At 44.6% G+C, this 27,322-nt stretch overlaps 1 protein-coding gene across 1 annotated transcript in view; it reads left to right on the top strand.

Moving 5' to 3' along the window:
• The window catches only part of LOC134983764 (zinc finger protein 585A-like), a 104,614-nt gene that overhangs the window by 10,749 nt on the left and 66,543 nt on the right, over window positions 1-27,322 (top strand). The gene's annotated exons all lie outside the window — the stretch shown is intronic.

The following is a 27,322-nucleotide window of genomic DNA, read 5'->3' as shown; positions in this document are numbered from 1 at the left end:
GCTTTGTCGTGCAAAAGCCCTTATCTGATTTTCCATTTGGATAGGGCAGAGTTGAGGACTCGTCCTCAGTTTCTCCCGACGGTGGTATCAGCGTTTCACTTGAACCAACCTATTGTGGTGCCTGCGGCTACTAGGGACTTGGAGGATTCCAAGTTGCTGGACGTAGTCAGGGCCCTGAAAATTTATGTTTCCAGGACGGCTGGAGTCAGGAAAACTGATTCGCTGTTTATCCTGTATGCACCCAATAAGCTGGGTGCTCCTGCTTCTAAGCAGACCATTGCTCGCTGGATTTGTAACACTATTCAGCTTGCGCATTCTACGGTAGGACTACCGCAGCCAAAATCAGTAAAAGCCCACTCCACAAGGAAGGTGGGTTCATCTTGGGCGGCTGCCCGAGGGGTCTCGGCACTGCAACTTTGCCGAGCGGCTACTTGGTCAGGGTCTAACACTTTTGCAAAATTCTACAAATTTGATACCCTGGCTGAGGAGGACATTGAGTTTGCTCATTCGGTGCTACAGAGTCATCCGCACTCTCCCGCCCGTTTGGGAGCTTTGGTATAATCCCCATGGTCCTTACGGAGTCCCCAGCATCCACTAGGACGTCAGAGAAAATAAGAATTTACTCACCGGTAATTCTATTTCTCGTAGTCCGTAGTGGATGCTGGGCGCCCATCCCAAGTGCGGATTGTCTGCAATACTTGTAAATAGTTATTGTTCCACAAATCGGGTTGTTATTGCGAGCCATCTGATCAGAGGCTCCGTTGTTATCATACTGTTAACCGAGGTTCATATCACGAGTTGTACTGTGTGATTGGTGTGGCTGGTCTTACCCGGGATTCAAAATCCTTCCTTATTGTGTCAGCTCTTCCGGGCACAGTATCTTAACTGAGGTCTGGAAGAGGGTCATAGGGGGAGGAGCCAGTGCACACCAGATAGTCCTGAATCTTTCTTTAATTGTGCCCAGTCTCCTGCAGAGCCGTCTATTCCCTGTGGTCCTTACGGAGTCCCCAGCATCCACTAGGACGTCAGAGAAAATATAAATCAGTCAGATAACGAGTAGTAACCAGTGACTAGTAATGACGTCTGTATGCAATGAGTCCACAATCAGGAGAACCACCTTTCTGTAACTCCAGCACCCGCTACAGAAATATAACATCTGAAGAATGAATGAGGCTGGGGAGAGAGTAGCAGCCTGTAATAATGATAATATATGCTGTTATATAAACAGTGCTATAACCATTCTTCTGATAGAGATCCTTCCTCTGATAGATATAAAGAAGCTCTGGTGTATATAGGCTGAATCCCTCTTCTACTTTTATCCCATGTGCCGTGGGGCAGTGACTGGGAACAATGAGAGCAGGGAAAGCACCAGCACCAGAGCAGAAGGAAAGATGAAGTGCAGCAGCTTCTGCTGTCCCCGGGATCAATCGCTCCCTCCCCTGTTGCGGGTACACATTGCGGAGGAGGTGAGCGGTGTCCCGGGAATGAGAGAGCCGCTCTGAGTACCTGCCCGAAATGGTGGCTGCAGTGTCAATGCCGCTGGGAATCTGTAGCGCTGTGCAGAGAGCGGTGTCAGTACCGCTAGGAGACATGTAACGCTGCGCTGGGAGCCGCTCGAGAGCACAGACGCCGGGTCGGGTTTAAAATCCGTGCACCCGGAGACAGTGTACGTCTGAGCTTCCGATGACGTACGTTTCATGTTTGCTTGATCACATCGGTGCCTGGGTTTTACAATGATATACTTGGTTATAGGAAAACATTTCCTCTCAATACCAATATTATTACATATGTGCTGAATTGTACATATAGGTTTCTTTGTGCCCCTGAGAATGATCCCACTGTTATACAATATAGGTAGTAACACGGTCTTAACGTGTGATACACTACGGGTAGTAACAAAGTGGTCATTGTAAGACATAGTGGTTACCAGAAAAGGCCACTTACGTTGTATGCCGTAGTAATGCTCTGCAGGGAGCACTAAGGTTGTATGCAGTAGTAACGCTCTGCAGGGAGCACTTAGGTTGTATGCAGTAGTAACACTCTGCAGGGAGCACTTAGGTTGTATGCAGTAGTAACGCTCTGCAGGGAGCACTTAGGTTGTATGCAGTAGTAATGCTCTGCAGGGAGCACTTAGGTTGTATGCAGTAGTAACGCTCTGCAGGGAGCACTTAGGTTGTATGCAGTAGTAACGCTTTGCAGGGAGCACTGAGGTTGTATGCAGTAGTAACGCTCTGCAGGGAGCACTTAGGTTGCACGCAGTAGTAACGCTCTGCAGGGTGCAGCTTTAAAAGAGTTTTTTTCTGAGATCACAATCCCGTTGTGAAAGGATCTCATAAAATTGATAAATAAAACTTGTGTTTTATCCCTTTTATATTTCACTTGCTTATATCAATTATTGCTCTACCTATACATAGGTAGTGCTGTTATATAAATTATTTGATATCTTTCATTAATTCTTTGTCTTTCCTAGGCTGACAATCAATTGCCTTATGTCATGCCTATTGAAAAATCTATCTTAAATAAAAATAATAAAAGTTATGTTTTCATTTATTCATGAAACAAGAGTGTGCCACACATTAAGGCTTCTTTAGATATAAACCCTCAAACTACAATTCCCACATACTTAATGGAATTGCTCCGTCTTAGCTCCTACTTCAATTTCTCCAGCTGCTTCTGCAAAAGCCTGATGAGAGGAATGACATGAATCAAGCTGGCAGTGTCTGAACTGACTTCACGTGTGGCAAGTTTGAAGGGTTTGAGAACCTTGCAAAACACGGAAATCATTCTCCATTGCACTTGAGTCAGGTGCATTCCCTCTCCTTTGCCTATATTGTAGGTGGATGTATAGGCTTGAATGGCCTTTTGTTGCTCCTCCATCCTTGGAAGCATGTAGAGTGTTGAATTTCCCCTCGTTACCACCTCTTGCTTCAGGTGATGGCAGGGCAGGTTCAGGAGTGTTTGCTGGCGCTCCAGTCTTTGGCACACAGTGGCTGAATGTCGAAAGTGGCCTGCAATTTTTCGGGCCACTGACAGCATCTCCTGAACGATCCTGTCATTTTTTTAAAAATTGCCCAGATGTAATGCACGCACAATGTTGGCTGCATTGTCCGATATCACAAATCCCCAGGAGAGTCTAAGTGGGGTAAGCCATTGTACGATGATGTCCCTCGGTTTCCGTAAGAGGTTGTCAGCTGTGTGCCTCTTACCGAAACTGGTGATACACAGCGTAACCTGCCTAGGAGCGAGTTGGCATTTGTGAGAAGCTGCTACTGGTGCCGCTGCTGTTGCTGCGGGAGGCGATACATGTACCCAGTGTACTGTCACAGTCATATAGTCCTTAGTCTGCCCTGTTCCACTTGTCCACATGTCCATGGTTAAGTGTACACTGGGTACATCCGCATTTTTCAGGACACTGAGGACACTTCTTAATGTCCCTGTACAGTCCGGGAATCGCTTTCCTAGTGAAGTGGAATCTAGATGGGATTTGGTACCGGGGACACAGAATTTCTATCAACTGTCTAAATACCACTCCACTAATGGAGGATACCGGACGCACGTCTACCACCAGCGTAGTTGTTATGGCCTCAGTTATCCGCTTTGCAGCAGGGTGACTTCTGTCATATTTCATCTTCCTCACAAAGGACTGTTGGACAGTCAATTGCTTAGTTGAAGCAGTACAAGTGGTCTTCTGACTTCCCCTCTGGGATGATGATCGACTCCAGCAGCAACAACAGCAGTGGCAGCAGCAGTAGGCGCACCACTGAAGAATCCTCCAGAGGAATCCTGGTTTGGAGAGGACTCGTCAGTCATGCCAGTGACATAGCCTGCAGGACTACTGATGTTCCTGACTGAGGAGGACGTTGCCATTGAGGGAGTTGGTGGTGTGGCTTGCAGGAGCTTGGGTATAACAGGAAGAAGGGATTTAGGTGTCAGTGGACTGCTTACGCTCTCACCCAAAGTTTCTGAACTTGACAATGACTTCTGATGAATGTGCTGCAGGTGACGTATAAGGGAGGATGTTCCTAGGTGGTTAACGTCCTTATTCCCACTTATTACAGATTGACAAAGGCAACACACAGCTTTCTTGTATTTTGCCCAGGCATGCCAATGTGCTTTCTCATCCCATGGACAACAACTGTCTCCACTGGTGCCTTATTCAAACCAACCACATCTCCATCATAATCCTCATCATAAACTTCCTCCTCAGTGCCAGCTACACCAATATCCTGCTCATCCTGGTGTACGTCTACAGTGACATCCTCAATCTCAATATCAGCAACTGGGCTGGTGGTGCTCCTCCCAGCACTTGCAGGGGGCGTGCAAATGGTGGTAGGAGCCTCCTCTTTCCATACAGTCTTGGGAAGGTCAGGCCTAGACATTGTAACCGCGGACACACTTGGACTCTCCTTGGGGATTTGCGATATCTCTGTAGGCACATATGTTTTTTCCTGTGCTTTAACAAGCTTCATTTAATTTAAGAGGCTGGAGGGCTTCCATCCTCTTGAGAAGCTGAGCCACCAGTCATGAACCTAGGCCAAGGCTTTAGCCTTCCCTTGCCCCTTCGTGTCGTGAATGGCATATTGCCAAGTTTGCTAGGACAGCAACACCCATGTACAGCTGCAGCACATGAAACACCAGTGACAGGACAGCACCCCTAACACAGCACAGGTACACCACAGTGACTGCAGCAGCACCCCTACAGAGCACACACTAACCCCACCCAATGCCACCACCCACAGAGAGAGACAGAGGTCTGTCTCCCTCACTCTCCAAGTCTGGAGGGAAAATGGCAGAGACATGTGGATGTTTATATGGAATCCAAATCCCACGAGAATCCGACAATGGGATGATGAGGTCTTGCCTCATTCTGGTTTCAGAGTCTGGCTGGAAGTCCCGAGCCAGACTCAGATCAGGACTCAGAGCGTGAAGTTCGGGGGGTTCAGTTATCAGGGAACCGAACCCGCTCATATCTAATAATAATGTGTAATGTGCATTACAGTGTGTAATAATGTGTAATGGGCATTACAGTGTGTAATAATGTGTAATGGGCATTACGCTGTGTAATAATGTGTATTGGGCATTACGGTGTGTAATAATGTGGAATGGGCATTACAGTGTGTAATAATGTGTAATGGGCATTACGCTGTGTAATAATGTGTATTGGCCATTACGGTGTGTAATAATGTGGAATGGGCATTACGGTGTGTAATGTGTAATGTGCATTACGGTGTGTAATAATGTGTAATGGGCATTACGGTGTGTAATAATGTGTAATGGGCATTATAGTGTGTAATAATGTGTAATGGGCATTACAGTGTGTAATAATGTGTAATGGGCATTACAGTGTGTAATAATGTGTAATGGGCATTACGCTGTGTAATAATGTGTAATGGGTATAACACTGTGTAATAATGTGTAATGAGCATTACTGTGTGTAATAATGTGTAACGGGTATTACGGATGTGTAATAATGTGTAATGGGCCTTACGGTGTGTAATAATGCGTAATGGGCATACGATGTGTAATAATGTATAATGGGCATTATGGTGTGTAATAATGTGTAATGGGCATACGGTGTGTAATAATGTGTAATGGGCATTAGAGTGTATGATAATGTGTAATGGGCATTACGTTCTGTAATACTGTATAATGGGCATTATGGTGTGTAATAATGTGTAATGGGCATACAGTGTGTAATAATGTGTAATGGGCATTACGGTGTGTAATATTGTGTAATGGGCATTATAGTGTGTAATAATGTGTAATGGGCATTACAGTGTGTAATAATGTGTAATAGGCATTACAGTGTGTAATAATGTGTAATGGGCATTACGCTGTGTAATAATGTGTAATGGGTATAACACTGTGTAATAATGTGTAATGGGCATACGGTGTGTAATAATGTGTAATGATCATTACTGTGTGTAATAACGTGTAACGGGTATTACGGATGTGTAACAATGTGTAATGGGCATTACGGTGTGTAATAATGTGTAATGGGCATACGATGGTAATAATGTGTAATGGGCATTAGAGTGTATAATAATGTGTAATGGGTATTACGGTGTGTAATAATGTATAATGGGCATTATGGTGTGCAATAATGTGTAATGGGCATTATGGTGTGTAATAATGTGTAATGGGCATTACGGTGTGTAATAATGTGTAATGGGCATAACGGTGTGTAATAATGTGTAATGGGCATTACGGATGTGTAATAATGTGTAACGGGCATTATGGTGTGTAATTATGTGTAATGTGCATAATGGTGTGTAATAATGTGCATTGGGCATACAGTGTGTAATAATGTGTAATGGGCATTCCGGTGTGTAATAATGTGGAATGGGCATTATGGTGTGTAATAATGTGTAATGGGCATACAGTGTGTAATAATGTGTAATGGGCATTCCGGTGTGTAATAATGTGGAATGGGCATTATGGTGTGTAATAATGTGTAATGGGAATTACAGTGTGTATTAATGTATAATGGGCATTATGGTGTGTAATAATGTGTAATGGGCATACAGTGTGTAATAATGTGTAATGGGCATTACGTTGTGTAATAATGTATAATGGGTATTATGGTGTGTAATAATGTGTAATGGGCATACAGTGTGTAATAATGTGTAATGGGCATTACGGTGTGTAATAATGTGTAATGGGCATAACGGTGTGCAATAATGTGTAATGGGCATTACGGATGTGTAATAATGTGGAATGGGCATTAGACTGTATGATAATGTGTAATGGGCATTATGGTGTATAATAATGTGTAATGGGAATTATAGTGTGTAATAATGTATAATTGGCACTACGGTGTGTAATAATGTGTAATGGGCACTACGGTGTGTAATAATGTGTAATGGGCATAACGGTGTGTAATAATGTGTAATGGGCATTTTGGTGTGTAATAATGTGTAATGGGAATTACAGTGTGTAATAATGTATAATGGGCATTATGGTGTGTAATAATGTGTAATGGGCATACAGTGTGTAATAATGTGTAATGGGCATTCCGGTGTGTAATAATGTGGAATGGGCATTATGGTGTGTAATAATGTGTAATGGGCATACAGTGCGTAATAATGTGTAATGGGCATTCCGGTGTGTAATAATGTGGAATGGGCATTATGGTGATGTAATAAAGTTTAATGGGAATTACAGTGTGTAATAATGTATAATGGGCATTATGGTGTGTAATAATGTGTAATGGGCATACAGTGTGTAATAATGTGTAATGGGCATTACGTTGTGTAATAATGTAAAATGGGCATTATGGTGTGTAATAATGTGTAATGTGCATTACAGTGTATAATAATGTGTAATGTGCATTACAGTGTGTAATAATGTGTAATGGGCATTACACTGTGTAATAATGTGTAATGTGCATTACAGTGTGTAATAATGTGTAATGGGCATAACGGTGTGTAATAATGTGTAATGGGCATTATAGTGTGTAATAATGTGTAATGGGCATTATGGTGTGTAATAATGTGTAATGGGCATTACAGTGTGTAATAATGTGTAATGGGCATTACAGTGTGTAATAATGTGTAATGGGCATTACGCTGTGTAATAATGTGTAATGGGCATTACGGTGTGTAATAATGTGTAATGGGTATAACACTGTGTAATAATGTGTAATGGGCATACGGTGTGTAATAATGTGTAATGAGCATTACTGTGTGTAACGGGTATTACGGATGTGTAATAATGTGTAATGGGCATTACGGTGTGTAATAATGTGTAATGGGCATAACACTGTGTAATAATGTGTAATGAGCATTACTGTGTGTAATAATGTGTAACGGGTATTACGGATGTGTAATAATGTGTAATGGGCCTTACGGTGTGTAATAATGCGTAATGGGCATACGATGTGTAATAATGTATAATGGGCATTATGGTGTGTAATAATGTGTAATGGGCATACGGTGTGTAATAATGTGTAATGGGCATTACGGTGTGTAATATTGTGTAATGGGCATTATAGTGTGTAATAATGTGTAATGGGCATTACAGTGTGTAATAATGTGTAATAGGCATTACAGTGTGTAATAATGTGTAATGGGCATTACGCTGTGTAATAATGTGTAATGGGCATTACGGTGTGTAATAATGTGTAATGGGTATAACACTGTGTAATAATGTGTAATGGGCATACGGTGTGTAATAATGTGTAATGATCATTACTGTGTGTAATAACGTGTAACGGGTATTACGGATGTGTAACAATGTGTAATGGGCATTACGGTGTGTAATAATGTGTAATGGGCATACGATGGTAATAATGTGTAATGGGCATTAGAGTGTATAATAATGTGTAATGGGTATTACGGTGTGTAATAATGTATAATGGGCATTATGGTGTGCAATAATGTGTAATGGGCATTATGGTGTGTAATAATGTGTAATGGGCATTACGGTGTGTAATAATGTGTAATGGGCATAACGGTGTGTAATAATGTGTAATGGGCATTACGGATGTGTAATAATGTGTAACGGGCATTATGGTGTGTAATTATGTGTAATGTGCATAATGGTGTGTAATAATGTGCATTGGGCATACAGTGTGTAATAATGTGTAATGGGCATTCCGGTGTGTAATAATGTGGAATGGGCATTATGGTGTGTAATAATGTGTAATGGGCATACAGTGTGTAATAATGTGTAATGGGCATTCCGGTGTGTAATAATGTGGAATGGGCATTATGGTGTGTAATAATGTGTAATGGGAATTACAGTGTGTATTAATGTATAATGGGCATTATGGTGTGTAATAATGTGTAATGGGCATACAGTGTGTAATAATGTGTAATGGGCATAACGGTGTGCAATAATGTGTAATGGGCATTACGGATGTGTAATAATGTGGAATGGGCATTAGACTGTATGATAATGTGTAATGGGCATTATGGTGTGTAATAATGTGTAATGGGAATTATAGTGTGTAATAATGTATAATTGGCACTACGGTGTGTAATAATGTGTAATGGGCACTACGGTGTGTAATAATGTGTAATGGGCATAACGGTGTGTAATAATGTGTAATGGGCATTTTGGTGTGTAATAATGTGTAATGGGAATTACAGTGTGTAATAATGTATAATGGGCATTATGGTGTGTAATAATGTGTAATGGGCATACAGTGTGTAATAATGTGTAATGGGCATTCCGGTGTGTAATAATGTGGAATGGGCATTATGGTGTGTAATAATGTGTAATGGGCATACAGTGCGTAATAATGTGTAATGGGCATTCCGGTGTGTAATAATGTGGAATGGGCATTATGGTGATGTAATAAAGTTTAATGGGAATTACAGTGTGTAATAATGTATAATGGGCATTATGGTGTGTAATAATGTGTAATGGGCATACAGTGTGTAATAATGTGTAATGGGCATTACGTTGTGTAATAATGTAAAATGGGCATTATGGTGTGTAATAATGTGTAATGTGCATTACAGTGTATAATAATGTGTAATGTGCATTACAGTGTGTAATAATGTGTAATGGGCATTACACTGTGTAATAATGTGTAATGTGCATTACAGTGTGTAATAATGTGTAATGGGCATAACGGTGTGTAATAATGTGTAATGGGCATTATAGTGTGTAATAATGTGTAATGGGCATTATGGTGTGTAATAATGTGTAATGGGCATTACAGTGTGTAATAATGTGTAATGGGCATTACAGTGTGTAATAATGTGTAATGGGCATTACGCTGTGTAATAATGTGTAATGGGCATTACACTGTGTAATAATGTGTAATGGGCATACGGTGTGTAATAATGTGTAATGAACATTACTGTGTGTAATAATGTGTAACGGGTATTACGGATGTGTAATAATGTGTAATGGGCATTACGGTGTGTAATAATGTGTAATGGGCATACGATGTGTAATAATGTGTAATGGGCATTAGAGTGTATAATAATGTGTAATGGGTATTACGGTGTGTAATAATGTGTAATGGGCATTACGGTGTGTAATAATGTGTAATGGGCATTACAGTGTGTAATAATGTGTAATGGGCATTACGTTGTGTAATAATGTAAAATGGGCATTATGGTGTGTAATAATGTGTAATGGGCATACAGTGTGTAATAATGAGTAATGGGCATTACGGTGTGTAATAATGTGTAATGGGCATTACGTTGTGTAATAATGTAAAATGGGCATTATGGTGTGTAATAATGTGTAATGGGCATACAGTGTGTAATAATGAGTAATGGGCATTATGGTGTGTAATAATGTGTAATGGGCATTACGGTGTGTAATAATGTGTAATGGGCATTACGCTGTGTAATAATGTGTAATGGGCATTACGGTGTGTAATAATGTGTAATGGGCATTACGGATGTGTAATAATGTGTAATGGGCATTACGGTGTGTAATAATGTGTAATGGGCATTACGGTGTGTAATAATGTGTAATGGGCATTCCGGATGTGTAATAATGTATAAGGGCATTATGGTGTGTAATTATGTGTAATGTGCACAACGGTGTGTAATAATGTGTAACGGTGCTGGATATGGGTCAGCTGGGAGCTCATAATTCAAGTTGCTGTTTGTGTGTTACTATACAGGTTGTATGACACAGGTGTGTACATTACACTTGTACTTTGTAGTTAAATTGTGTTGAATATTTTTCCCACAGATATGTCAGCAGAGGAAAATCACAAATTTTGGTCTGGATTCATTGAATTGTATCACGAGAATGAGTGTCTGTGGTGTGTAATAAGCGTGGACTATGCCAACAAGACACAGAGGAATCGGGCATAAGGACAGATTATCAGATACAGTAGAGCCAGGAACAGTGAACAGCGTTTTTATAGGAGCAGAATAAGTACATGGAATCACAACATTCTGGAGCTGGGACAGATGAGGGTTACAAGCCAACGCTGTGGTATTATGACCTCATGAAAATCACTTTGGAGCAAGAGACAAGGATAAGGTCACGGTGTAACCTGGATCCGGATTCTCCCACTCTTGTGGAAGAGGAGGCATTGGAGTCTGGATCTGGTAAGTACACACACATTTGTATTGTATTGTACACACACATTTTTACATGGAGTTCATTTTTGTTTTATATTGCAGGATATTACACCGGAGCTGGAAGTGGAGCCTTCAATGAGTGAGGTAACTGAAGTGGACGACCCAACCCCACAGCCACGACCCCCGACACAGCAGAGGTCATCCGGAAACCCACTTCTGCCCCGCCCAGCTCACAACAGTTTTTTACTCTCGCCGAGGAGGTTCTTAATAGGCCCCCGGACTTGGAGCAATTGTTTGGCAATTACATCATGGCGGAAATGTGACTGATGAAGGAGGATCAAAAGAAGATCTACAAGCGTCTGGTTCTTGATACTACCTCATTCACAAATGACGACTCTCTTGTTGAGGCGTGTGAGATAACACTTGGGATAAGGTTGGTTTATTATCCTCCCTGCGCTATCGCCCCTCGGTGTCTGATGCCGGTAGTCTGGCTGGTTAAAGCCTTTGTTGTGTAATGAATGACATCTGCCAATGAAATGCAATATCCTGAACCGGTTCTGGAACCTTTACTTATGATTATATGAAATGGAGGAGGCATACATATACAGTGCATTAATGCAGAAATCAATATTGTATGAATCAAATATATAGGGGTATATGCAATCACGGACGAATTGCGCCTTTTTTTCGTCCATTTTAAAATTCGCCTGCACTCGACAGCTGCAGCCCTGCCGCCGGGAACATGAATTCACCATATGCAATGCAAAACGGATTCGACGCACCCCTTGGCGGATAACGGCCAATCGGCGAGTAGTGGGCGTCCCGAATTCGACTTCCCGCCGTTTGCAGCCCTTTATTAGGGCTTGTTTGCTGCGTGCTCTGCAGCCATTTTGTGAACCTGCAGAGAGGTGTGAGGAGGTGCAGAGCTAGCAAATTGGTTGTTTGCTGTGGTATCGTTTGGACACCCCAGCAGGCTTTATTCCAGGACAGTCAGGAGGATTCCTGTTACCCCGGAGCAGAGCCATTTTTGGAGCTTTTACTACATTTGTAAGTAAGTACCACATGTGGGTCTGGTGTTGCATGTATGTGTTTGTGTAGTGGGGGTTGCCATGAGGTGTACATGGGGTGTTTGGGTATGTGTGCAGGTATGTGTATAGGTCCTGCTTGTTTTGCTGAGTTTTGTGTTTTGGGGTAGTTTTTCACATTTTTTGTATCTTCTTAAAATTACTTTTTGGGTCATGCTTTTGCATTGGTGTGCCTCCAGAGTGTGCAGGAATGATTTTTGGCTAGTTTGGGCTGATTTTAGTGTGTGTCGGTATCAATGCGGTTGACATGTGGTGTCGGTTGTTTGCCAAACATGTTTTTTCCCTCCTATTTTAGCACTGGTGTACCTCCAGAGTGTGCAGGGATACTTTTTGGCTAGTTTGGGGTGATTTTGAGCCAGTTTGTGTGTGTCAGCCATTTTGTGTGTCAGCCATTTTGTGTGTGTCAGCCATGGTTAATTTCCAGTATGTGCAGGGGTGCTTGAACGGGTTTTTTTTATTTATTTATTTATTTTTATTTATTTTTTTTTGTTTTGTGTTTGGTCCTGCTTGAGAACTGGGGTCCCAGCAGCATGACATGTGATTGCATGTAATTATGTAATGTGTGTTAAATTTGTAAATATATATTTATATTTTTTTTTTGTTCTTTTTAAACAGAGATGTCCAGGGACAAGCGGACCCAATCCCCCCCTTCCCCCACCCACTCAGAACTATCCCTGCGTAACAACGAGGAGTGGGAGTCGACCCAGGAGGAGGATACGACCGACCAGGCATGCAGTGACCAGCCGCGGTCGTCAAGGGCCCATGAGAAGTCTAAGAAAAAGCCTAGAAGAAAGGTACTGACAACACCTGCAGACACAAATAGAATCCAACTTGACACACCCTAGTTTGCGCACTGCCATGCACACCTACAGGTATATGTGCGCAATGCCAGGAATACTGACACTCACAGGTACATACCGATCTTATTAAATGCATGGTTTTTTTTTATCCCTAAAGGCAAGAAGCCAGCCAGAGGAGTAGTCGGAGGAGGAAGCCTCTGGTGAAGATGCAGGACAGAAAAAGCTGCGTGGACCCAGATACACTGAAGCGGAAAACTGTACCCTAGCCTAGTGGATGGCGTCGACAGGTCCTACGACATTCTGTATGGACCAAGGGCACAGACCACAGCAGCTAAAACAAAGCGAAGCATCTGGGATGCCATCGCGAGCCAAGTCACTGCAGTATCTGGAAACCGCCGGAGCACCAGAAACTACATGAAGTGGTACAGTGATTGCCGCAGACAGACCAAAAAGAAGATGGGGATTCAGCGCCGACATGAGACAGCTACGGGAGGTGGCCCGGCTCTCAATCTGAAGTGTCTACCCTGGGAGAACGTTATTAGAAGGTGCATGAACCCTGCCATGGTCGAAGGAGTTCGCGGAGGTGTGGACTCCAGCCATCCGATGGCTTTCCCGAGGAGGAAGAACCGCCCAGAAGACGGAAGAAGGCGGGAGACAAGCAGTCCAAAAGGAGGCCTGATGGTAAGAATACATTCAGATGAGCTGTACTAACGGAAAAAAATTTTTGTATTTGCTAATGTGATTTTTTTTTTCAGACAGGCCTGCCCAGAGGACATCACCTGTGCGCAGGACATCGCCAGCGCGCGGACCAACACCTGTGCAGCAGGCATCGACAGAAGCGCGCGGACTGTCACCTGCGCAGCAAGCATCAGGAGCACGCAGATCGTCACGTGTGCGCCACAGATCATCATCGCGCAGTTTGTCACCTGTGCACCAGACGACGTCGGCGCGCAGACTATCACCTGTGCGCTAGACATCAGCGCACAGAACTTCACCTGTGCACCAGACACCGTCGGCGACCACACCACAAGATGGGCGCCAAACTACAGCTCCTGCGCGCAGGCCATCACCAGATCGTCGTCTCTCCAGGAGCTCTGGGACTGTGACTGAAGAGCCACAAGACACTACCCTTGTGGACCCATCACCCGATCTGTTTGAGTCTACAGGGTTAACGGACAAGACTTTTCTTGGGTTTGAAGACAGCCGTGCAGACGTATCCAGCCAGACCCTTGAGAAGTCTCCAGAAATGAGGACAAGTGAAGCTCCTGGAGCAGCGGCACCACAGGATGGAGAAGGTTTGTATTTAATTTTGGGGGGTTTTGGGGGGGGGGGGGGTGCAGCAGTTTTGTATAGTTTATTAACTTCATTTTTTTTTCTTTTGCAAACAGTGGTGCCACAGACCAGCAGCGGACTAGCTTCGGGGATTGGTTCCTACTACAGGCCGGATCTCCTCCTACAGGAGTCGTCAGAGGATGACGAGGTGCAAGTGCAGCAGCCTGCAGTTGCTACATCCCTGTGTGAGTAAATATAGAATTGTGAGCCTTCAAACAAATGTATGATGAATGTGTATAATATTTTCTAATTTTCTTTTCAGCTGCCCAAATGCAAGTGGTGGCAGACGTCCAGGAAGGGCAGAATCCCTCAAATGTTCAGAGGGTTCACACCCTGGCATCTGAGAATTCTTCCCGCCAGGATACTTACACAAATGTCGTTGGAAGTAGACTGGACGCCATTGAGAGGACAATGGATAAGATGTTAAACAGTCTGCTTGAAATGCAGAAGGCTCATGCCGACAGCACGGCCAAAATGCTACAGGCCAGAATAGACAATCATAGGGAGACGATGGACATCCTTCACATTCTGGCCCAATCTATGAACCGGCTCGTGGAGAACACATCATGCCTGGCATACAGCAATAACAACATGTCTGAGAGCCATCGACAATCCTCATCCAGCCAACAGCTCATCGCAACAACACTGCAGATGATCTATGATAAGCTCCCAGAACCAGCTCATCAACACGCTGGTGATCCACTATTTCCGCCATCACAAGCCACAAGGACGCCTCGTTCCCTTCCTCCACTACCATCCCGGTATAGACAGTCACAGATGTACCAGGGATATACAGGGATGTACCCCACCCACCAGCCCACCAGATGCCTCCACCACTGGCCGCAACATCTACAGCCGCACGGGCACAGAGGCCCAGTCAACACACTACCCAGCCTCCCAGGACATCGACGTCCCATCAGGAGGAAGCAGAGGATCCGGACAGACTTCCACCATAAGCCAGGTCGTATTGTTTTATTTACTATATATGTTTTTCATGTATCCCTTTCTTCCTCTCCCATTAGTTTTTTTTTTCTTACTATTGTTTTATCTGTGTTGGGCTTCCCCACCCGTGACCGGGTACTACCAAGAAGCTTTGTGTAGGCATAATTGCGCGGGCATGTATGCGGGCGCGTGTGGTAACGGATGAAAGCTCCTTGTGGCTACATGTATGATGGGCCAAAGAGCTATTCTGATACCACTTTTTTACCCAAAAAATCCTTTTTGTAATGGTGTACAGTAGGCTTTCATTGTGTGAATTTACTATTCACTAGTGTGTGTTTTTGGCTTATTCATAGGATTGGGTGGAAAATTGAAGTGGACGGCATAAGTTCGTGTTGTGCGTACCAAGGTGAGTAGAGCCATGTTTCAAAGTATATATTCAAGAAACTTTGGACCGCCAGCCTTTGTGGAACCACACAGCCCAGCAATGGGTCATGCTGGGCTGTGTGGTTCCACAAATGTTAGCGTGTCAAAGTGCTGACCACTGACACCACTATTGCACTTTGGACTGCCAGCCTTTGTGGAACCACACAGCCCAGCAATGGATCATGCTGGGCTGTGTGGTTCCACAAATGTTAGCGTGTCAAAGTGCTGACCACTGACACCACTATTCCACTTTGGACCGCCAGCCTTTGTGGAACCACACAGTCCAGCAATGGATCATGCTGGGCTGTGTGGTTCCACAAATGTTAGCGTGTCAAAGTGCTGACCACTGACACCACTATTCCACTTTGGACCGCCAGCCTTTGTGGAACCGCACAGTCCAGCAATGGGTCATGCTGGGCTGTGTGGTTCCACAAATGTTCTTGGGAAAGAAATTAACATGACTTTAGTGTCTTTACTTAATATAGTTTTCTTTTCCCCACAGATATCTATCTACACAAGAAAAGAATGTAAAGAAGAACAAACTACTTTTTTGTTTTATTAACTTTCAATTTTTATTTCAAAAATAAAATACAATTTTTCTTCAATAAATTTTTAAAAATAGAAGTTTTCTGTGGTTTTTATTAAAATTATTTGATATGCAGTTGAATTGTACACAAGTAGGTCGCCCATGGAACATCAGGAGAAATGGCGTGTCTCTTCACATCCACGCCACTTGGGAAGGATACACCGCAAGACTCGTGGAAGAGAACAGTATGAGGTTCCAGCTATTGGTAAAGTGTCACCCTGGTACTGAAAAGAAGAGGTACAATCAACACGACACAAGCAGGGTACAGTGGGCCCAAATGCAACCCTCCGGCACTTGCGTAACTACACATCCAAACATTCCCTGACAAGCATTGGTGTATCAGGGAATGATTGGATGTGCAGTTTTGCAAATGCCGGAGGGCTGCACTTTGGGCATGCCGGGGTGACTTGGACAAAAGGGAGTTTTGGGCAATACATCTCACCTGAGGGGGGTTGTCTGCTACATGGCGGAGGGTCAGGTCCACATCACAAGTAGGTTGCCCATGGTAGAGTTGGATAAAAGGGTCCAATATTTGCGGAAACCCAACAGGAGAAAACGGGGTAACGAGTCGTCAACTGGACTAAACTTTAAAAACAGGCCTGGGAAGGTACATCAACAGGACGTAAAACTGTGAAATACATGAAAAAGATTTTTTTTTTTGAATATTACAATGTCTGTTTACACGATAATACAAATGTTATAAGTATACTCACAGGCAACAGAAAAAAAGTTTTGGATCACTGTCCGCCGGGAATCATCTCCTTCGTCCATACCCACTGGTAGAGCAGAAGAACAGTTCCCGCATCGGAAAGCACTGCAACAAAGAGTCACCGGCAAATGGTTTGCGATACATATGTTGTGTAAAATACAACATGCATTTACCATGCCGCAAACCTTCGCCGGGTGACCTCACCGCTAACCGCAAAGTTCCCACCATTGAATATAATGGAGAGGCTTTGTGATGCGCTGTCTGACAGCTCAGAAGCGCAGCAAATCAGCAGGACATTGTGCTCGCTGATTGGCTTAAGAGACCTTTCAGTGACAGCAGTCACGAAGGGGTCTCTCTGCATTCGGGGAAAGGGGTCCCATGTGTAAACATGGGTCCCCTTTAAGTCTGCTGGTCCGGGTTTGTCGTGTTATTTTTTTGCCAAGTACGTGGATTTATCTTTGGACACTGGATCAGGTGAGTGTAATTTTTTTCACAGGTACCCTGGATCGACGGAGACTGTGGCAGTCGGCGGGTCAACATAGGTAAGTATGTGTGTGTTGGCAGTTGTGTAATAAAGTTTTACTATCAAGGTGTGTGTCTCCTGTTTTTATTTGGGTATTTTTTTTCCAGTAGAACTACAGGTACCAGCGGGCCCGTTTTTCTCCCACATGCTGGTACTTGTGGTTCTCCAAGTACCAGCTTGCGGGGGATGCTTGCTGGGACTTGTAGTACTACTGGAAAAAACAATATTCTTTCACATTTCTCAAGGCTATCAGCCTCCCATCTGCAGCCCTTGGATGGGGGGGGGCAGCCTCGGGCTTCACCCCTGGCCCTTGGGTGGTTGTGGCGGGGGACCCTTGATTGAAGGGGTCCCCACTCCCCCAGGGTACCCCGGCCAGGGGTGACTAGTTGGATATTTAATGCCACGGCCGCAGGGCACTGTATAAAAGTGACCCCCGGCTGTGGCATTATCTGCCCAGCTAGTGGAGCCCGATGCTGGTGTAAAAAATACGGGGGATCCCTACTCTTTTTGTCCCCGTATTTTGTGCACTAGCACCAGGCGCAGAGCCCGGTGCAGGTTTTAAAAATACGGGGGATCCCCTGTCCAATTTTTCCCTGGATTTTTAGAACCAGGACCAGCTCGAAGAGCCCGGGGCTGGTTATGCTTTGGAGGGGGGACCCCACGCCATATTTTTTTTCATTTTACCATTCCATCTAAAAATATATAAATAAATATTATTTTAAAAAATATATAAATAATACTTGTGCCTCCAAAACAGACAAACCAAGTACCTAATCCCTTCTAATATAAATAGATATGCTATTACCAAAAAAAAAAAAACACCAAAAAAAACATGTTTTAATTTTTTTTTATTAGTTTCACCCACAAAAGTGTGGCGGATTGAAAATGACGAATTTACTGTCTAAAAGCACTGTTGTCGAATTTCCAAACTTGAATTGAATATACTTTTGTCAAATTGCAGCATTTGTACTATTGCAGAAAAGTCGAATTTGACAAAAGTCGAATTTCAAAAAGTCGAATTTTGAATGTCCGTTTTTTTGACGGAAAGTACTGTATTGCATTGTCGATTTTTTTTGGGGGGGGGCGAAAAAGTCCCAAAATTCGACAATTTCGGGAATTCAACCGCAATTGCATATACCCCATAAAGTACCGTGGTGCAAAAATCATTCAGTTCTTGTGAAAGTTCTGTGCACTCAACATCTAATGCGGAGATGAATGAGATATCCAATGATCACTATCGGTGATAGAGACTGGCGTCCCGTATCTCTACAGTGGCTACAAGTCTTTGTAGTTTTGAGCGCTACCGTTGCGGCCATTCATCTCAGACGGTGAGACTCGGGCATTGTTCAGGATGAACACAGGGGCTCCGGGCTGACTCCGCTCTGGCTGCCGTGCCTGCGTCCTTGGTTGGTCTTGTTCCAGACTTCCCTGGGAGCTTGTGTCCTACACCTGGCTCGTCATTGCCTGGGGAGGGAATGTCCTGGCTCAGGCTCTGCAGAACCTTTTGCCGGACACTCCCCCCCCCTCACTTGCAGAGACTCACCTTTTGTTCTCCTTTGGATGCCACCCATCTGTCCTTTCCGCTTGCGATGTTCCTTGCTGTCCTGGTTCCATTTTTATGCACCTGGCACCAGGGCTTCTTGGGCGTATCAGTGTCCTTAATATCTGTTCTTCTGGGTGACTTTGTGTCTGTATCCCCAACGTGTTTCAGCTTGCTGGCCTTCCTCTGGGGGTCTGTGTGAGTCACTGATCTCTGGCATAAGTGGGGTTAAGTAGCCATCTTGTGGGTGGGAGAATTTACTGTTGGTAGTTCATACTTAGATTGTGATTGGTTTTTCTAAGTGTCAATCAATGGTTCAAACTGTTTGCTACTAGATGTCACATGTTAAACATAAATCCCTGGTGTTCTTGCAGTCTGGGTTGAACATTGCATGTGACTATGTAACAGAAGACTATATTATGTTCCTCCAATAAATGTGAATTGAATAAAATAGTCTCATCTTGTGCCTGTATTCTGTATAAATGTATTATTCCTATCAGAAAGGTGTTACCTAGTTGTTATAAATATATTTACTTGCATACTAGTGGGCTTAGAGAGAGTGTTTGATCCCAGGATGTAAATATATTGGCCCTCATTCCGAGTTGTTCGCTCGGTATTTTTCATCGCATCGCAGTGAAATTCTGCTTAGTGCGCATGCGCAATTTTCGCACTGCGACTGCGCCAAGTATCTTTGCTATGAAGAAAGTATTTTTACTCACGGCTTTTTCTTCGCTCCGGCGATCGTAGTGTGATTGACAGGAAATGGGTGTTACTGGGCGGAAACACGGCGTTTTAGGGGCGTGTGGCTGAAAACGCTACCGTTTCCGGAAAAAACGCAGGAGTGGCCGGAGAAACGGGGGAGTGGTTGGGCGAACGCTGGGTGTGTTTGTGACGTCAAACCAGGAACGACAGGCACTGAACTGATCGCACAGGCAGAGTAAGGTTGAAGTTACTCAGAAACTGCAAAGTAGTTTGTAATCGCAATATTGCAAATACATCGGTCGCAATTTTAAGAAGCTAAGATACACTCCCAGTAGGCGTAGGCTTAGCGTGTGTAACTCTGCTAAATTCGCCTTGCGACCGATCAACTCGGAATGAGGGCCATTATCTTCATATACAAATTATGGATCGTACTTCATTGTCTTGGTTGAGGCCTTTGGGTGTTCGGGTCACCATGTGGATTATCATAAGCAGTTCCTCCCTGTTGATGGTGTATATGTAGTCACCCTCTCCAGAGGCAAACGCAGGATTTGCAAGGGGGGGTTACCAGAACTGGGCGGAGCCACTCACGGGGTTGGGGACTGAGGTGACCCAGTATATGCTGGGTCCGTAAAACTAGTGTGTCTGTGTGTGTGTGTGTGTGTGTGTATATATATATATATATATATATACATACATATATCTACACATATATATATATATATATATATATACATACACACACACATACATATACATGGGTGGTCTTCAGTATGCCGGTGGTCGGGCTCCCGGCGACCAGCATACCGGCGCCGGGAGCCCGACCGCCGGCATACCAACACTTATTCTCCCTCGTGGGGGTCCACGACCCCCTTGGAGGGAGAATAGAATAGTGTAGCGCGTAGCGCGCCACCGTGCCTGTAGCGTGGCGAGCGCAGCGAGCCCGCAAGGGGCTCATTTGCGCTCGCCACACTGTCGGTAAGCCGGCGGCCGGCCTCCCGGCGCAGGTATGCTGGTCGCCGGGAGATCGTAGTGAACCCATATACACATATACATAGCATATTAAACATGCATACATATATATATATATATATATATATACACACATACAGTACACATATATACACATGTATATATATGTATATATGTATATCATGTGTGTTTATATGTATGTATGTATGTATGTATGTATGTGTATATATGTATGCACATGGATATATATGTACTATAATTAAAATAAAGTAAACTTTTATTAAGCACTTACAAGTGACACCAGGAAGAAGACAGCAGGCTGCAGAGGACGCTAGACAGTCATTAATAATACTCATGCAGCTATAAAAAAAAAATACCAGCTTCTTCTTAATGTCTGGTGCTTTCAGGAACACTACTTTTGGTTTTGGAGGTATGATATCTGCTAGTGTGTCATCTTGAAGTATCGGCAAGTGTTTATCTTTTTAATCTGATTTGCTTGTTTTGTGTATTGTGTTATGAAAGGGATCTCTTCTTTGTCTGTTTTCTGTTCTGGTCTCTTGTATTGTAGGGGGGAGGTCTATCATTTCCCTTACCCATGGTATATGCGGTCTGTACCTTTTCTGTATCGTACTGTTTCTCTCTAAATTTTAAACTTAGTTCTTGTCCTTGTGTCTCATAATCGCTGACTCGGGAGCAGTTCCTTCTGAGTCTTTTGAATTGTCCTACTGGGATACTGTGGAACCAGTTTGGGTGGTGGCAGCTGGAGGTTAGTATGAAGCTACGGACGTCCACTGGTTTGTTGAACGTGTTAGTATGTATTTTGTTAACTGTGATGAATATGTAAATATGTCATTAGTACCACAGCGTTGGTTTCTTGACCTCATTGTCCCAGACTTCTGATCATTGTGATCTATGCACTTATGTTCCTTCTAAAATCTGCACTTTATCTGCTAAAAAGGCTCTTGTTCTCGTGATAGAGTCAATGAGTCCAGACCTGAATTGGTGATTTTCTTCTATTTTTTTTATATATGTTTTTTGTAAAAAAAATAAAAAAAATTCTTGTTTAATTAATGGTTGTTAATGCAAAAGTCATTTTGTGTAACATGTTTGTAAAAATCAGAGGGTCAGCGAGATGCTATGGAGCCAATGTATCATTTACTATTTGCTGCTAATTCCCCCAAAACAACCGGACCTCCCAAATGTAAGTAGAAGGGACTGCAGCAGGTATCTCCCATACCTTCATACATGGACGTTTCCAGGCAAAGGTCAGGCAAGTTTATTTATTTTTTTCAAATACAACAACCCTAATTCACCTACAAGTGAAAACAACATTTGAACAGACATCATTTATTTAAAACCAACAAATAATAACACAGAAAGAGACCCTGCCCCAGTAATATCATACCACCATTCAAATGCGCTGTCAAAATCAGACATAGCCAAAATCACACCAGAAATCTTTTGCTTTTAAACTGCTTTATTTCATATCTTTAATACACGTATTTTATCTATATTTTAAACTTAAAAAATACTCTACTCTGCACAACAGCCTATGGGGTTCATTCAGACCCAGCCGCAATAGCGGCCCGCAGCAGTTTGCTGGTGGTGACAAAATGCACATGCGCAGCGGCAGCGTGGACACACATTTCGGCGGCATCCCTGAGGGAGAACGCGGGCGGGCCGGGACCATTTTCCAGGGGCTGTGTGATGTAACATCTGCCTTTTTCTGATTAACCCCCTATAAGCTTCATATCTCATCTTTTCCAAGTTACTACAAATGATGAGATCGGTAGCAGCACTACTTTCAGGATTATTACACAGAACACACATAAAGGCTGACACAGCAAATATCAGTAACACATACAAGGGATTAATTAGAAATAAGGAAGCAGAATCATCATTAAGTCTAATTAGCAACTGGTTCTGTGCGGGACCCATACAATTTTTTACTGTCTCCAGCAGCCCCTGGTACTGCACTACTGCCATCTGCCCTGTCTTCCCCCACTACTGCCACCCACCCTGTCCCCCCAACCTCTTTCCCCCACTACTTCCACCGCCCTGTCTCCTTCCACTACTGCCACCACCGTCTCCCCCCACTGCCTCCTTCCACTACTGCCACCCACCCTGTCTCCCCGCACTACTGCCACCGCCCTGACTCTCCCCACTGCCACCCACCTGTCTCCCGACATCCAAGCACTAGTTGGGGATTTATGGTACTATGAACAGTCCTTCATCTGCAGATGGAAGTAACCAGAGCAGTAAGGAGGCAGAAGCTACTTCTGGTACATGGACCCTGGTCATGTAGGGCTGGGAGAGTTGGTAAGATTCTGTAATAGGGGCCTACAGTAGTCAGTAAGGAGGCAAAAGCTGCTTCTGGTACATGGACCCTGGTCATGTAGGGCTGGGAGAGTCAGTAAGATTGTGTAATAGGGGCCTACAGTAAGTCAGTAAGGAGGCAGAAGCTGCTTCTGGTACATGGACCCTGGTCATGTAGGGCTGGGAGAGTCAGTAAGATTGTGTAATAGGGGCCTGCAGTAAGTCAGTAAGGAGGCAGAAGCTGCTTCTGGTACATGGACCCTGGTCATGTAGGACTGGGCAGTCAGTAAGATTCTGTAATAGGGGCCTACAGTAAGTCAGTAAGGAGGCAGAAGCTGCTTCTGGTACATGGACCCTGGTCATGTAGGGCTGGGAGAGTCAGTAAGATTGTGTAATAGGGGCCTACAGTAAGTCAGTAAGGAGGCAGAAGCTGCTTCTGGTACATGGACCCTGGTCATGTAGGGCTGGGAGAGTCAGTAAGATTCTGTAATAGGGGCCTACAGTAAGTCAGTAAGGAGGCAGAAGCTGCTTCTGGTACATGGACCCTGGTCATGTAGGGCTGGGAGTGTCAGTAAGATTGTGTAATAGGGGCCTACAGTAAGTCAGTAAGGAGGCAGAAGCTGCTTCTGGTACATGGACCCTGGTCATGTAGGACTGGGAGAGTCAGTAAGATTCTGTAATAGGTGACTACAGTAAGTCAGTAAGGAGGCAGAATCTGCTTCTGGTACATGGACCCAGGTCATGTAGGGCTGGGAGAGTCAGTAAGATTATGTAATAGGGGCCTACAGTAAGTCAGTAAGGAGGCAGAAGCTGCTTCTGGTACATGGACCCTGGTCATGTAGGGCTGGGAGAGTCAGTAAGATTGTGTAATAGGGGCCTACAGTAAGTCAGTAAGGAGGCAGAAGCTGCTTCTGGTACATGGACCCTGGTCATGTAGGGCTGGGAGAGTCAGTAATATTATGTAATAGGGGCCTACAGTAAGTCAGTAAGGAGGCAGAAGCTGCTTCTGGTACATGGACCCTGGTCATGTAGGGCTGGGAGAGTCAGTAAGATTGTGTAATAGGGGCCTACAGTAAGTCAGTAAGGAGGCAGAAGCTGCTTCTGGTACATGGACCCTGGTCATGTAGGGCTGGGAGAGTCAGTAAGATTATGTAATAGGGTGCCTACAGTAAGTCAGTAAGGAGGCAGAAGCTGCTTCTGGTACATGGACCCTGGTCATGTAGGGCTGGGAGAGTCAGTAAGATTGTGTAATAGGGGCCTACAGTAAGTCAGTAAGGAGGCAGAAGCTGCTTCTGGTACATGGACCCTGGTCATGTAGGGCTGGGAGAGTCAGTAAGATTGTGTAACAGGGGCCTACAGTAAGTCAGTAAGGAGGCAGAAGCTGCTTCTGGTACATGGACCCTGGTCATGTAGGGCTGGGAGAGTCAGTAAGATTATGTAATAGGGGCCTACAGTAAGTCAGTAAGGAGGCAGAAGCTGCTTCTGGTACATGGACCCTGATCATGTAGGGCTGGGAGAGTCAGTAAGATTATGTAATAGGGGCCTACAGTAAGTCAGTAAGGAGGCAGAAGCTGCTTCTGGTACATGGACCCTGGTCATGTAGGGCTGGGAGAGTCAGTAAGATTATGTAATAGGGGCCTACAGTAAGTCAGTAAGGAGGCAGAAGCTGCTTCTGGTACATGGACCCTGGTCATGTAGGGCTGGGAGAGTCAGTAAGATTATGTAATAGGGGCCTACAGTAAGTCAGTAAGGAGGCAGAAGCTGCTTCTGGTACATGGACCCTGGTCATGTAGGGCTGGGAGAGTCAGTAAGATTCTGTAATAGGGGCCTACAGTAAGTCAGTAAGGAGGCAGAAGCTGCTTCTGGTACATGGACCCTGGTCATGTAGGACTGGGAGAGTCAGTAAGATTCTGTAATAGGTGACTACAGTAAGTCAGTAAGGAGGCAGAATCTGCTTCTGGTACATGGACCCAGGTCATGTAGGGCTGGGAGAGTCAGTAAGATTATGTAATAGGGGCCTACAGTAAGTCAGTAAGGAGGCAGAAGCTGCTTCTGGTACATGGACCCTGGTCATGTAGGGCTGGGAGAGTCAGTAAGATTGTGTAATAGGGGCCTACAGTAAGTCAGTAAGGAGGCAGAAGCTGCTTCTGGTACATGGACCCTGGTCATGTAGGGCTGGGAGAGTCAGTAATATTATGTAATAGGGGCCTACAGTAAGTCAGTAAGGAGGCAGAAGCTGCTTCTGGTACATGGACCCTGGTCATGTAGGGCTGGGAGAGTCAGTAAGATTGTGTAATAGGGGCCTACAGTAAGTCAGTAAGGAGGCAGAAGCTGCTTCTGGTACATGGACCCTGGTCATGTAGGGCTGGGAGAGTCAGTAAGATTATGTAATAGGGTGCCTACAGTAAGTCAGTAAGGAGGCAGAAGCTGCTTCTGGTACATGGACCCTGGTCATGTAGGGCTGGGAGAGTCAGTAATATTATGTAATAGGGGCCTACAGTAAGTCAGTAAGGAGGCAAAAGCTGCTTCTGGTACATGGACCCTGGTCATGTAGGGCTGGGAGAGTCAGTAAGATTGTGTAATAGGGGCCTACAGTAAGTCAGTAAGGAGGCAGAAGCTGCTTCTGGTACATGGACCCTGGTCATGTAGGACTGGGAGAGTCAGTAAGATTCTGTAATAGGTGACTACAGTAAGTCAGTAAGGAGGCAGAATCTGCTTCTGGTACATGGACCCAGGTCATGTAGGGCTGGGAGAGTCAGTAAGATTATGTAATAGGGGCCTACAGTAAGTCAGTAAGGAGGCAGAAGCTGCTTCTGGTACATGGACCCTGGTCATGTAGGGCTGGGAGAGTCAGTAAGATTGTGTAATAGGGGCCTACAGTAAGTCAGTAAGGAGGCAGAAGCTGCTTCTGGTACATGGACCCTGGTCATGTAGGGCTGGGAGAGTCAGTAATATTATGTAATAGGGGCCTACAGTAAGTCAGTAAGGAGGCAGAAGCTGCTTCTGGTACATGGACCCTGGTCATGTAGGGCTGGGAGAGTCAGTAAGATTGTGTAATAGGGGCCTACAGTAAGTCAGTAAGGAGGCAGAAGCTGCTTCTGGTACATGGACCCTGGTCATGTAGGGCTGGGAGAGTCAGTAAGATTATGTAATAGGGTGCCTACAGTAAGTCAGTAAGGAGGCAGAAGCTGCTTCTGGTACATGGACCCTGGTCATGTAGGGCTGGGAGAGTCAGTAAGATTGTGTAACAGGGGCCTACAGTAAGTCAGTAAGGAGGCAGAAGCTGCTTCTGGTACATGGACCCTGGTCATGTAGGGCTGGGAGAGTCAGTAAGATTGTGTAACAGGGGCCTACAGTAAGTCAGTAAGGAGGCAGAAGCTGCTTCTGGTACATGGACCCTGGTCATGTAGGGCTGGGAGAGTCAGTAAGATTATGTAATAGGGGCCTACAGTAAGTCAGTAAGGAGGCAGAAGCTGCTTCTGGTACATGGACCCTGATCATGTAGGGCTGGGAGAGTCAGTAAGATTATGTAATAGGGGCCTACAGTAAGTCAGTAAGGAGGCAGAAGCTGCTTCTGGTACATGGACCCTGGTCATGTAGGGCTGGGAGAGTCAGTAAGATTATGTAATAGGGGCCTACAGTAAGTCAGTAAGGAGGCAGAAGCTGCTTCTGGTACATGGACCCTGGTCATGTAGGGCTGGGAGAGTCAGTAAGATTATGTAATAGGGGCCTACAGTAAGTCAGTAAGGAGGCAGAAGCTGCTTCTGGTACATGGACCCTGGTCATGTAGGGCTGGGAGAGTCAGTAAGATTCTGTAATAGGGGCCTACAGTAAGTCAGTAAGGAGGCAGAAGCTGCTTCTGGTACATGGACCCTGGTCATGTAGGGCTGGGAGAGTCAGTAAGATTGTGTAATAGGGGCCTACAGTAAGTCAGTAAGGAGGCAGAAGCTGCTTCTGGTACATGGACCCTGGTCATGAAGGGCTGGGAGAGTCAGTAAGATTGTGTAATAGGGGCCTACAGTAAGTCAGTAAGGAGACAGAAGCTGCTTCTGGTACATGGACCCTGGTCATGTAGGGCTGGGAGAGTCAGTAAGATTATGTAATAGGGGCCTACAGTAAGTAGGCAGAAGCTGCTTCTGGTACATGGACCCTGGTCATGTAGGGCTGGGAGAGTCAGTAAGATTATGTAATAGGGGCCTACAATAAGTCAGTAAGGAGGCAGAAGCTGCTTCTGGTACATGGACCCTGGTCATGTAGGGCTGGGAGAGTCAGTAAGATTATGTAATAGGGGCCTACAGTAAGTCAGTAAGGAGGCAGAAGCTGCTTCTGGTACATGGACCCTGGTCATGTAGGGCTGGGAGAGTCAGTAAGAGTGTGTAATAGGGGCCTACAGTA

Source organism: Pseudophryne corroboree (genome assembly GCF_028390025.1).
Source record: "Pseudophryne corroboree isolate aPseCor3 chromosome 3 unlocalized genomic scaffold, aPseCor3.hap2 SUPER_3_unloc_23, whole genome shotgun sequence".
Lineage (NCBI taxonomy): Eukaryota > Metazoa > Chordata > Amphibia > Anura > Myobatrachidae > Pseudophryne > Pseudophryne corroboree.
Note: the sequence above shows the minus strand (reverse complement) of the source record. Positions and strands in the feature narration are given on the sequence as shown.